The sequence below is a fragment of the Euprymna scolopes genome, chromosome 34 (genome assembly GCF_053919585.1).
Source record: "Euprymna scolopes isolate OS-2025 chromosome 34, ASM5391958v1, whole genome shotgun sequence".
NCBI lineage: Eukaryota > Metazoa > Mollusca > Cephalopoda > Sepiida > Sepiolidae > Euprymna > Euprymna scolopes.
Window position 1 is genome coordinate 55,818,442 of NC_136515.1, and position 13,530 is coordinate 55,831,971.

At 34.6% G+C, this 13,530-nt stretch overlaps 1 pseudogene; it reads left to right on the plus strand.

Annotated features, from left to right (window-relative positions):
• Positions 1-13,171: 13,171 nt before the first annotated feature.
• On the plus strand, positions 13,172-13,288 carry LOC145259448 (5S ribosomal RNA; annotated as a pseudogene).
• The last annotated feature ends 242 nt before the right edge of the window (positions 13,289-13,530 follow it).

Sequence of the window (13,530 nt, forward strand, 5' to 3'; positions counted from 1 at the left end):
ACACTTTCATTTACATACAAGTGTTGTTGTGTACAACGCAGTCGTCATAACCTACCTCCTGTATGGTTCCGAGGCATGGGCTCTGTATCGTCATCACATCAAGTTGCTGAAATCATTTCACATCAGACGACTACAGCAGACCCTCGGCCTCCATTGGTGGCACTTCGATGGTTGGGCCACGTCATCAGGATGCCCTCAAACAGACTACCTCGAAGGGGTTTCTTCGGTCTGCTCACTCACGTCGGCTGCCCGAAGAAGCCCTACATAAACTGCATCAAACCCATCCTCAAGTGCTGCAATATCCCTATCAGTCTTTTGAAGACTTTGGCAGCGGGCAAAGACACTTAGCGCTGCATATGTGATAGCGGGATGGCCTTCTTCAACAACGAGCATGAGCGAGCAGCTACAGAGCGTCGCACACTGAGACACTGACGAGTGGTGGCCCCTCACCATCAAAACCCAAATTCTGTCTTCCTATTCTTTATCTGTGCAAAGCAGTATGAATCACGCATAGGCTTCACGGTTATCAATGAAGTCACAGAGTCAGTTAAAAAATGATGAAGAAGATGTCGTCATCCATATGGATGGACGATCATAACTAACTAACTAACTAACTAACCAATTAACTAAATAACTAACTAACTAACTAACTTACTAACTAACTAACTATAACCAACTAACCAACTAACTAACTATAATTAACTAACTAACTATAACTAATTAACTAACTAACCAACTAACTAACTAACCAACTAATTAACTAACCAACTAACTAACTAACAATAACTAACTAACTATAACTAACTAATCAACTAACTAACTAACTAATCAACTAACTAACTAATAAACTAATTAACTAACTAAGATGGCGAAACACCGGTTGCTCGAGGAAACGCTACAAAGACTGCGTCAAGGTCATCCTGAAGCGCTGCAATATCCCCTATCATTTGGAGGCATTTGTAGTCGACAGATACACTTGGCGCTCCCCGTGTGATAGTGGGATGGCCTCCTTCAACAACGAGCATAAGCGAGCATCTACAGAGCGTCGCAGATTGAGACAGCAAAGAGCGGCGGCCACTCACCATCAAAACACAAATCTTGTCTTCCTGCACTTTATCTGTGCAAAGCAGTATAAATCACGCATCGGGCTTCACAGTTATGAACGGAGTTACAGAGTCAATGATAAAAAAAAAAGATGATGAAGTAGACGTCGTCAATCACATGGATGGACTGTCATAACTAACTAGCGCGTTTAAACCGTTATACACGCATGTCGTCGCCGCCGCCGTCGTCGTCGTCGTCGTCGTCGTCGTGAACTCACGTTCTTAGAATAATAGAATAGAGACAAGAAGTCTCTTTCTAACGTTTAATAACAACTTTATTGGTTATCTTCGTTAATAGTCTATAATGAAAAAAAAAAAAAGATTAGTATTGGAAAAAGTTCCCGTGGAGTGACGTAGATAAAAGACTAGAAAGGCCTGTTGAAAGAAAGGTCATGGATGTGTGTTAAAGTTAGCAGAAGCGTGTGTCCATGTATGGACAGAGACAAGAGATTAAAGAGTTCGATGCGAGAAGGAGAGTTCATGCATGTGTGGTTGAAATTATCGTTTAGCGGTAGCCCCAATGGATTCTTTGTTTTCTCGTCTTACCCCGGGGCTGAAGGCCCAGATATGTTGTGTGGCGTCGTAAGAGAGTAGTCGGGAATTGGTCCGTGCTACGTGAAGATGTCTTTAGTCCGAGAATCACGGAGAGAGAGAGAGAGAGAGAGAGAGAGAGAGAGAGAGAGAGAGAGAGATAGATAGATAGATAGAGAGAGAGAGAGAGAGAGAGAGAGAGAGTTGCCGTGGTTTAACCTTTATACACTTCGTCACGAGCCAGCTCGCCAGAGAGATGGCATCTGATTGGGCAAGCCAGAAAGGAAGTTGACCGCTACAACCAATCAGCAATGATCTTATAAAGCAAACATATTCAAAATCTTAAGCCAGGAGTATATCTCCTCCTGCTGCTATATTCTTTTCGTCTACTTATAAATCTCTCCCAAGGTTTATTTTTAAATAGTTAGCTAAAGCCATCAAATAGACAGCTTAATTGCATGCGCGTGAGAGAAAAAGACAAACAGACAGACAGACAGATAGATGAAACCTCATCTCACTACAAATTGACACATTGTACGCACTGTCTCCCATCCTTGTTGGAGACAGCAAGCAAACACGTTTTTTCTTCTTGAAATCTCACCAGCCAAAGAGACAGAATGTCCTTGGATGGAAGTCACGTGACTTCATCGACTTCTACCGAGGCGACCTCTCCTCTTAAAAAAATCACTAGATTTTTCCATTTAAACATGACCCTCGTTATGTAACAATATAAATAAATAAAAAACGATGGCTATAACATTTAATTACTTTCTATTTTTCTTAAATAATGTATAAATTGTTTGTATTGCGGCCATTTTGGATTTTGACCTATTAAACAGAAAATCTGCCGTTTATTATGTTGATTTTAGTTTGTTTATTTTAGTCATTAATTCCAACGACGCTAAAATACTACATAACTATCCAGACCGTACCTAAACATCTTATTTTAGAAGTCGGTCGTATTCGTATATTCTTTTTTTTTTTTTTTTTTTTAATTTAGCCCTGAGGACGTTATCGCCGCAAATAACTGACTGTTAATGTCTTTTAAAAAGAAAAAAAAAAAAGAAAAAAAATGTAATGATAAGAGTCACATACCAACTTAATTTAACTACGATGTTTGTTTGCTTGTTTTTTTTAAGAAAAAAAAACGAAAAGAGGATAGCGATTTAGTAACTCCCCCCCTCCTTCATTTGCTATTCTTGCACAGCATTTACGACGTTCCACTTCTGGTACAAGCACAGAAGTGCAGAAGTTGCGTAAGTTTTAATTAGAGCAAGCCATTTTTATTTAAAGATAATTTTGTGAAGTGGGCCCTGGATTCGGTAGAGGCCATCTTGGACGACGATAGAGTCTTTGTTTATAGCCAAGAAGCATACCGACATTATGAATTGAGGCATAAAAGCTATTGTTTTAGCGAAGGAATAAAATGAAGTATATAGATGGAACAGGCTTGACTATAAAAATGGAAATAAATGAAACATTTAAAGAATAGAAGGATCACCCGGTACTAAGAACTATCTAAAAACATGAACAGAGTTTTATAAATAACATTTGAGAAAAGCAAAGGTTTACTGCAAAAATTATTAACTGGAAAAGAGTTGCTAAGGAGTCAAAATTGAAAAATTAGTACGTGGTGGTGGGGGTGGGGTAATCATCAGATTTTTATCTGTTTGGCAACTGTTTCACGAATGCGCATGCGTGAATCGTCCATATGCCAGATTACTAATGTTAAGGATAAGTAGGTTTGAAAACACTCTTTAAAGAACGTGTCAAGCTGACCTAATAGTTATCGTACGTGGATTACTATCTTTCGGTTTTTGTTTCGATCTCAGTTCGAGTATTGTTTTTTACTTATAAGAATGAACTGTTTAGAAAAAAAAAACATAATACTCGCATGCACATGTCTCATTTTTTCCGTTTCATTTTTTTTTTTTTTACTCCATTTTGTGTAAAGAATTTAACGTTATGTTTAATACCTACGATATTTCTGTTTACAATAAATAAGAAATCTGCATTAATGAAAATTTTTTATGAGAATTTTACGACCGGGAAGAAGTTTTAAAGCTCTTGAATAAGAAGTAGACAAAAGCGTCAGAATGTCTTACAAAGTTCCGTATGTGCGTACGTGTGTGAGAGAGTTTACTTTCTGGGTGGCTGAATTCACTGGGGTTGGAGCAGCGAGTTTAAAGGAATTTAAGCGTGGTATGTTCCAGTCTTCTAGGATCGTAGTTGTTGATGTTGTAGGTCGAGACAGGCGCGTCGCATCGTTGGTGTTCCCGGAAGAACTCTCACTTTCTCTTGGTCAAGCCAACATGTCTTATTTCACATCGGATTGTTACTTTTTGATTTTGATTATTTGGAAAATATTTTCAGGTCACAAATCGATTTGGAAGCGATGAAGAGTGCAAATCTCAACAAAGGGAAGAAAGAAAAGGGGAAGCAATTAAAACCATTTCCCTTTAGCGTTGGTCCGAATCGCATCTCGATGTAAAAATCCGACGGTGAAATAAGTAAAAAAAGAAAGGAAGAGTAAGCCGAACCAAACAAAGAAAAGAGAAATTGTTTATTATGCTTGTTCGTCTCCCACATCGATTTCTAACCTATCACAAATCAATGGACATCTTAAAGAAACGTGAAGAAACGAGAAAAATTAGAAACGCACAGATAAACAAAAAAAAAAAAAAATGAAAACAGTCGGGTAGTAATAAAATAACAAACGTATTTTCGTCTGAGCTCCTCGACCTGAAAGATAGCAATGGGAGACGGAATCAGGGTCAAGAGTTTGTGGATCAGCGTGTTATTATTAGATAGTATTTAGGAAGCGGAGGTATGATTTAGACTGGATTTTGTGAGATATTGCGACAGAGGAAGAGAGAGAGAACGCGGGGGGGGGGCTTGGAGAAGAAGAAGAAGAAGAAGAAGAAGAAGAAGAAGAAGAAGAAGAAGAAGAAGAAGAAGTGATAACCAGTGGAATGAGGTTCTGTGAATAAACGCAAACCGGAAGTTATAACTACTTCCAGTAATGATGGCTTTCCCTGTTACACTGACATGGACGCGTTTCCGGAAATAGTAAGATAGTTTTGACTTAGTCCTTAAGACAAAATGTTTTTACAGAAAAGAGAGAGAGAGAGAGAGGGGGGGGACATATTAGGTTGGTGCAAAAAGAATGTCGATTTTTAATATATATATATATATATATATATACACACACACGTCAAAAAACGACATTAATTTTGCACCATCATAATACTTATTTTTATTTCACACAATGCTTACTAGATACAGTCCTCGAGTGTCTAAGGTCTGTACTGGGGGTTGTCTGCACAACCTAGTATGAGGATATTTTTCTTTATAGTAAACTCTGAGCAAATCAGATAAAAATTATTTATCGGTACACACGGCCTATGTATTTAACACATGTTAAGTCCATAATTTTTATTCAAATGACCTTTTGATACATTTAATAATTATTTTTTCGTTTCTCTCCATTTGTCGTCGGGAATTGTATCGGACTAGGGAAAACTTTTAGAATCGTCCCGTTGCTAGTTGTAAGTGACATTTTAACGTATCTTCTAATTTATAAAATAAAGTCAATCTGGTAATCATTTCGTTGTTATCTGTAATTTTATTCCTTGAAAATCAATGTCAACGGTTTCCTTTGTGGATTGTTGTAGCACGTTCTTAAGAATGATTAAATGTAATTTGATTTAATTCTTTCAAGTAAAACTTTTCTAAGGATCGAAATTATTTTAAAAAATTACCCCCCACACACACGTATATATATATATATATATATATATATATATATATATATATATATATATATATATATATATATATATATATACATGAAAGAAAATTCATATGATTTATGGAAAAAAAGCAGTTTTATATGGTTATATGGTTCACGGGTTACAAATAGGAAAATGATTGCAATCATGAAATTAAAAATACATTAAATTCTTTTAAATAATAGTTTTAGTTTATTTTTATTTATAGGTTTTTACTAGGAAAAATTAAAGCTTGATAGAAATTAATGTGAAGGAAAAAATATAAAGCGATTGAAGGTATTTCGCCATAAATGGGCGTTTGGAATTATAATTTAATTCAATTATTTAAAAAAAAAAAGAAGAATATTTGCCTGTTTGATTGATTACATTAAAAATATTTTAAGGGCAGGCGCAATCACAGATAAGGAAGGAAGTTTATATCATCAATTTTTGTTGATGAAAACCACAAACATCACTGGTTTGGAGGCTAAGATCAGAGTGTACTATCTGTTCTGATGTTAAACTTAACCTATCCTTTCCTCGTTCAATGATGGAGAAATCGTTCTAGATTGGGGCAATTTTTCTGTTTGTTCTAATCCAAGGAGGCCCATTTTGGGGAGTTTGATTTTCCCCCACATTAAAATCCGATCGTGTGTCAAACTCTGCCCTCATGGGGTGGCAAGTAAATAGAAACATCACTCGTTTGTCAACTATCTGATGATGATGTTATGACTTGAGCTTAACTTTGTTAAAAATGTGAAGACTTGCATCTACCACACCATCGTCCAGAAACACTTGGTCTTGGTGGCAAGACAAGGTCAAGACGACCAAGTATGAGACTAGATACAGGTGTTGTCTCAAACACATACGGCTCCTAACATTCTAAAAATGGTCACGCATCTGGTATTAGCCATCCTCATCGTTGCTTAACTTCGGGGGTTATGTAGGCAACAAATTCGTAGACGACGAAACACGTGTCAGTAGATAATTATATTTTCAAATTAATACATATATTGTTTTTAAAATACAATTATCCACTGACACAGGTTTCGTCGTCCACAACTCACCAGAGTGGCTGAATCTAGCGGGATTCGAAATCGGGAGCCCATGCTAAGAAGCCTAAATTCCTACCACTGGACCATCTCGCACGAATGTTTGCATTGCTTGGCCTTCGGGACAAGATCAAAGTGTAGTATCTGTTCTTCAGGTGCTCTGCACTTCTATTTCTTGTTCTCTTTCGGTAGAGGAGAAATCCTTCACGACTGAGACAATTTTTATTTTTGTACCTTTTCTCCACGTTAAAAAACGACCCTAGTGCCTAACTCTGTCCCGTGGGGAGGCATAGTAAATAGGTACATCACGATTTAGTAGATCTTATTTATTAATTTGTTGTTGTTTTTGTTTTTGTTGTTGTTGTTGTTGTTCTTCTTCTTCTTGTTTTTGCAATACATTTTGAATGAATTTGATTATTTATACGAAACACGTGTCAGTGGATAATTATATTTTAAAAACAATATATACATGTAAATATAAATGGATAATTATATTTTTAAAACAATATATTGTTCTTAAAACACAATTATCCACTGACACGTGTTTCGTCGTCCACGACTCATCAGAGTGACTGAATCTAGCGGGATTCGAAATCGGGAGCCCATGCTAAGAAGCCTAAACTCATAGCACAGAACTATCTCGCACGACTGTTTGAATATATCACGATTTAGTAGATTTTATTTATTAATTTGTTGGGTTTTGTTTGTTTTTTTTTGTTTTTTTTTGTTTTTTTTTTTTTGTTTTTGCGATATGTTTTGAATGAATTCAATTATTTATAAGAAACACGTGTCAGTGGATAATTATATTTTAAAAACAATATGGAGGTACCAAACTTGTAAAATGGAAAATTATTACCAACTCGCATTTAGGTAAAAATGCACTTTCGTATAAATAATTGAATTCATTCAAAAAGTATCGCAAAATAAATAAATAAATAAATAAATAACATCTATGCATATAAATTTATAAGGGTTTAATTTTTTTCATGAACGTTATGAAAAATTAAGCTCACTAAATCGGCAAAACAAACGTAAGGACTAAATAATTTAGTTTGTCTTGTAAAGGCTTCCGTAGTTTCTGTAAAGGTCGCGTTAAATGTTTGTTTTTTAATTTCGCCACGCGACATTTATATATTGAGATAAAAGATAGAATTATTTGAAATTCAGTTACTTATGTTATAATATTTTTGCATATTCTTATTGTTATAAGAATATGCAAAAATGTCATAAATCTTTTTTAGATAAAAAAAATGTCATAAATCTTTTTTAGATAAAAAAAATTTAAAAAAATTATTTGATTAAAAAACATATAAAAAATATTTGATTGTGTTGTGTTACCCATCGAGTAAAAAATCGCGGTGAAAGGTTTTTTTTTCTTTTCTTATTTTTATTTTTATTTTTTTGAAAACTTAAAATTTAAAATTCAATTAAAATAGTAGAAATGGTTTCATATTATTCTGATAAAATTCAGGCTTTTATTTTCCTGGAAAAAAAAATTGAATTGAATAATAATAATGGATTTTAATAGATTATAACTCGTTTAAACTATAAAAAACAACTTTTTTTTTCAGTTTTTCTCCGTGACTTATCTCTCTCTCTCTCTCTCTCTCTCTCTCTCTCTCTCTCTATATATATATATATATATATATATATATATATATATATATATATATATATATATATATATATAGTAATTTATAAAATATATATGGCGATTAAGCTACACTGAATATTCTGCGTTTCATCCAACTATAGGATTCGTCAGGCTTATGCGCGAATTCTGTCGTTGCTTCTTGTTTTTATACATGTTGAGGATTACTAGTTGGCCACTCAGCTTTCTAGTATCCCCCGCGCCCCTTCCTACCAGCCAATGGGCATGCATTTTATCAAACAAAGGATCTGTTTTAGAGCTAGGTTAGTGGTTTTAGGTGGCCGTTCTGCTTCTTTTTTTTTTTTTTATACATATAAATATACCTGTGTGTACACAATAATGCACATATATATACATATATATATATATACATATATATATATATATATATATACACATATGCGTGTGATCGTTTATGTATATTCATGTTTATTTTATTTATTTGTTTGTTTGTTTTCTATTGTTATTGTTAGTTTTAAAGCTATTTTGTATCGCTATCCTAGAGTGAGTTTTATTTTGTGAACACAGTTGTTTGCTATTTCCCGCCTACAGTTTAATAGATTTTGAGGTTTTTAAAGTACAGGATAGAAAATTTTTCATGGAGGCATAATTTACATGGGTCGTCTAAATGTCTGCATGTGGTAGCTTGTCTTATTATTTTCCATTCGACTACCGGCGAATGTCCGCTTTCTTTGAGTTCCCAGTATTTATTCGCTAGTGTTGTTTTTATACGGTGTTTTTTATTTTTGAATGTGCTTTTGTGGTCATAGTATCGGGTTTTGAAATCTAAGGAAGTCATGCCTATGTAATATTTTTTGTTATTCGGGTTTTCTTTTGCAAATATTGTTGCTTGATAGACTACGCTTTTTGTCAGACATTTGTTTTGGACTGGGCAAAGTGTGCGGTGTCTACGATTGCATTTATCTTGTTCGTTATTAGTATTTTTATTTATGGTATGGTTGTACTTGTCCGGGGTTGGTTTGTTATTATTATTATTATTATTATTATTATTATTATTATTATTATTATTATTATTATTATTATTATTATTATTTCTGCTAGTGTTGTTTTTATTTCTGTCCTGGTATCTACTTTTTTATTGTTTATTTTGTTGTTGTTGTTTACATTGTTTTCATTTAGTATTTTGTTATTATGTGCCTTAATTATCATCTCTAAATTTTCGCAACAACTGTAAGATAACTTCAAGGTATTTTTATTGAAGATTTTGTGTAAGGGGTTGGTTGCGGGAAAGTGTTTTTCAATAAGATCTAGAAATTTCTTGCCAAGTTTTGTTTTTAACATTTGATTGTATGGGGCCGTATACCAAATTATAGTTCTTTTTCTTCTGTTTTTAATTTTATTATAGTTGTTGGTGTTTTGTTGTTTATATTTGATATCTATATTTTTGTATCCACTGTTTTTTAGGGCTGTTTCGTAAATATTGGATGACCTGTTAAATGCATTTTCATCGCTTGAGTTATTACTGAGTCTACTTACGATCGAGTTAGGAATATGTTTTATAATTGATGGTGGGTGGTTGGACTTAGGGTTTACGTAAATTGGAGTAGCTCTACCTACGTATTGAGCACTTTTGAAGTAAATACTTAAAGTTTACGCATAAATCTATACTTTCGTATAGTAAATTTATGTGAATAAATGAAATAGTTATATATATATATATATATATATATATATATATATATATATATATATATATATATAAAGAGAGAAAGAGAGAGAGGAGGGGACAGACAAATAAAAAGGAACAAACCGAGTTATGTGTTCATCAACATTTCGTCTTTATTTCAAGACTTTCTCGAAATAAAGACGAAACGTTGATGAACACATAACTCGGTTTGTTCTTTTTTATTTCTCTATTTTGTCGGAATACTATTTCCATTATTCTCCTCACATACATATATATATATATATATATATATATATATATATATATATATATATATATATATATATATATATATATATATATAATAGATTACGTCTTTGTCAAAATGATTTCTCCATGCACACAGCCTAGGTAATTTGACACTAGTGAATGCATACGGTACAAGTTCACGTCGCGATTGCGAAACGAATGCAACCATTTCTTTTTCTCATGATAGGCAACGGGAGTGCACGTGACCTGCCGCCAATGACACTTGAACATAACATTACCCCTCGCAAGAATTATGCACGCGCCAGTGGAGCACCCTTTACACCCCACAAAAATAGTTTATCGACACAATCTCTGCTGAGGTCGAAAGAGAGAAAATTAGAGAGAGCGAGAGAGACAGAGAGAGAGAGTTCGTAGTTCTCAAAACGACAGAAAAAAAAGTAAGATCGGAGACTGATTTTTTCAAGGGGGGGGGTACAAGTAAATACTCTGCATATTGGAGAATACAAAATCTAGTGTCGTTACAGACACTGCCAAAAGGAAATCTTAATTCACTACTTTGGATAATGAATGCAAACGACTGACCGTAACTCCTGACTAGAAATGAAAAAAAGACCTACATCAGATCTGCTGCCGAAATCGTTGGAAAAAATGGTTTGTTAGATCATTCCACCGCACCAGAAAGTATCTCACTCTCGACACAATCCTCTACCTGTACAAAAACCAAATACGTCATAAGATGGAATATTGTTGCCACATTTGGGGAGAAGCTACGATAACCTTTTCCTGCTTTGACAGGGTGAAAAACCGTCTACGAAATCTAGTGGGCGAGGACCTTTTCGCCTCCCTATTTCCTCTTTCTATCAGAAAAGACATTGCAAATCTATCTCTTCTCTCTCGTTATTTTTATGATAGGTTCTCGACTGAGCTTTAATCTATTGTTCCTCCCCCCTGCAAAACATTCGTAACAAATAATTGTCCATTTATAACAACCATCAACAACTTCCCGCACTGTATGTATGTGCCTAAAACTAAAAGAAAATTCCATGAAAGAAGTTGCTTTCCGAAAGCTGTCCGTCTGTGAGACAGTATACTGCAGGGCTGCTTCCCAGCTGACTATAACGTGGTCGTTTTCAAGTTTAATGTAAATAAATTCTTGTTGAGCCATGCTCTTAAATAATTAAAACCTACCCACGTTCCAAAATTACTGATCATCAAGGCGGTGTCGCACTGTCTACTAACATTCATTAATCCTTATCCTAGAGTGGCTTCCGGGTCTTGATAAGCATATATCTATCTATCTATCTATCTATTTATCTATCTATCTATCTATCTATCTATATATATATATATATATATATATATATATATGTGTGTGTGTGTGTGTGTGTGTGTGGGTGGGTGGGGGGTCGACAGTAATACAGAGGGTGACGGAGAGAGTGTGAGAATGAGTTAAAATGGAGTAAGAAGGGATGGAAAAAGATGCGTGGAGAGTGAACCACATACATACATATCATTAGTTAGAGAATAGGTTGAACGGAGATACAAAGAAAGAGTGAGGGGGAAATATAAAAAAAACTAGACAGAGGGAGTAAAAGAGAGAATGTGAGTGAGAAACATCTAACGTAATAGCAGCAGGAAACGAAAGAAACAGTAGAGAAATGTAGTGGGAGATAAGGAATAGAGAGGTATAGACATTGAGACAGAGGGATATATATATATATATATATATATATATATATATATAAAACTACTTAATTTACTCACATAAAATTAATATACGAAAGTATAGATTTATGCGTAAACTTTAAGTATTTAATTCAAAAGTGCTCAATACGTAAGTAGAGCTAGTTAGTAATTTATAAAATATATATGGCGATTAAGCTACACTGAATATTCCGCGTTTCATCCACTCTAGGACTCTTCAGGCTTATGCGCGAATTCTGTGGTTGTTTATCGTTTTTATATGCTCCTCTTCAAAAGAACCCCAACATCTATTAAACTGTAGAAGAGAAATAGCAAACAATTGTGTTCACAAGATAAAATTTACTCTAAGATAGCGATACAAAATAGTTTTAAAACTAACAAAAACAATAGAAAATAAACAAATAAATAAATAAATTAAATAAACATGAATATACATAAACGATCACACATATATGTATGTATATATATATATATATATGTATATATATGTGCATATATGTATGTACACATATATATATTTATATATAAACTAACATTAACAAAAAACAAAACAAAAAAACACTAACCTAGTTTTAAAACAGATCAAGAAACTAAATAGAGCACACACAAAGGAACAGGTCAACCAGAGGCCAAATAGGCCTTTGTCCGATAAATGCATGCTCATTGGCTGATAGGAAGGGCGCGGTGGATACTAGAAAGCTGATTGGCTAACTAAAATCTCAATAGAAGAGGAGCATATAAAAACGATAAACAACCACAGAATTCACGCATAAGCCTGAAGAGTCCTAGAGTGGATTAAACGCGGAATATTCAGTGTAGCTTAATCGCCATATATATTTTATATATATATATATATATATATATATATATATATATATATATATATATATAAGAACAAGTAGTTAATAAAACATGTTAAAAACACTTTTAAAAAGAGTTAAAAACATATTTCATTTTAAAAAAGGAAGCACAAAATAAGTAGATAGTCCTTAATCCGCGGAGTTTCGAAGAAATACTTTCCTGCTCATCAGAGGGTAGGGATTAGCAAAATGCGGGATCGGATTTTGCTTGCAAAAGTATTCAATGAAACTACAAGTCGTAGATCTTACTTGGTAACACATAGTGAAGCAGAGGGAATAGGGTGGAGAAAAAGTTGATTTCACGTGAATGGATGGTCTGGCGAAGGGTAAACTATCCAATGATGGTAAACTGGTAAGATCTATGACGTCTGTTACTCGAGTCTATCGGGTGAATACAAGTGCAGTAAGTTCACTAAAGCACTTTCCGTGGTTGTGCTTGTAATACAAGTGTGGCGACGTGACAATGAAGGACACCTTAGATTAGATACTCTTTTCTGTATCCTGCTCAAGGGAGAGAGACTAGCGGTTGATGCACCGACTCAAATGTGAGGACAATACCCCATGCATGGACGAATGGTGAGTTTGTAGAGATATAGGATACCGACATACGGCATAATCGCGTTGACACACCGGTTCTCGTCAGATCACCGAAGTTAAGCAACGTCGAGCCTGGTTAGAACCAGATAGGTGACCATTTGGGAATTCTAGGCGCTGTATGAGCTCTCCGCTTATCTCGGCATTGTTTCCAGTCGTCCTGTACACACTTCACTGACCATTGGTATTAAAGCAACGTCGACTAAGAAGAGGTGAGGTTGAAGATTGCGCACCTCCTGTCACAAAAATTTCACGCGCAGGTATCCATAGTCTGTCAAAGACTGAAGGAGCCCTTTTTAGGATATTGCCAAGTGTGAAAAGTTTACTAACACGGCAGAATGAGCCTAACTTTCTTTGCATCAGCTTTG